This window comes from Triticum dicoccoides, chromosome 3A (assembly GCF_002162155.2).
Source record: "Triticum dicoccoides isolate Atlit2015 ecotype Zavitan chromosome 3A, WEW_v2.0, whole genome shotgun sequence".
Classification (NCBI taxonomy): domain Eukaryota; kingdom Viridiplantae; phylum Streptophyta; class Magnoliopsida; order Poales; family Poaceae; genus Triticum; species Triticum dicoccoides.
In genome coordinates this window covers 376,089,115-376,089,880 of record NC_041384.1, presented here as the reverse complement: position 1 = coordinate 376,089,880, position 766 = coordinate 376,089,115, and the positions used below count along the sequence as shown (strand labels likewise).

The following is a 766-nucleotide window of genomic DNA, read 5'->3' as shown; positions in this document are numbered from 1 at the left end:
CGCCACGAGGAGCAACAAAAAAAAAGCAGGTGGGGAATCGAAATCCGGGACCCTGGGACAAAGTCAGGGAGCGATCCGAGGAGCGTTGATCGGATCAGCGAGAGAGAGGGGGAGACGAGAGGGGGGTGGATACGCACCGTGGAGATTGCGCTGGAGGGCCCCCGTGTGGCAGTCGGCGTCGGCGTCGGCGGCGAAGGACGGGGGAGAGGGACGAGAGCGGGTGGGGGGCGAGGAGGAAGAAGAGGAGGAGCACGAAGGCGTGGCTTTTATGGGGAGGTTCGTAATTTGTGAATTTCGAAAAGAAGGAGAGGAGTAAATACGAACGGGAAAGCAGAAGGAGAAAAAAGAGGAATAATGTTCTTTTTATGAGCATCAGTACAGACACAAGCGCTCATATACACGCGCATACACTCCCTATGAACGCATACACGCACACCCTACCCCTATGAGCACCTCTGAGAGACTGAGCCGGCATATCATCTTGAGATTTACGAAGCCACCGTAGTCGCCTCGTCGTCGACGGGAACGTCTCCTCCCACTGAAAGCGCAGCGCCGGAAATCCTGAAATAAATTCAGGAATAATGCGAGCACCAGGATTTGAACTCTGGTGGGTTGGGGATACCACTGTCCACCTAACCAACTCAACCACAGGTTGATTCGCAGAGGAATAATGTTCGGATTCGGTGAGGGTATGGCCGAGGCCGACACGACGCGTACATACAGTATGATTTTATTATACTTATATACACACGTACAGTATATTCGA

General features: G+C 53.1%; 1 protein-coding gene across 1 annotated transcript in view; it reads right to left on the bottom strand.

The window, feature by feature from the left end:
• Positions 1 to 295, bottom strand: part of LOC119268242 (protein ROOT HAIR DEFECTIVE 3) — an 8,991-nt gene extending 8,696 nt beyond the window's left edge. Inside the window, exon 1 of the mRNA XM_037549829.1 lies at positions 138 to 295. The gene's annotated coding sequence lies outside the window, so the exon portion shown is untranslated. The remainder of the gene's footprint in view (positions 1 to 137) is intronic.
• Positions 296 to 766: the final 471 nt, after the last annotated feature.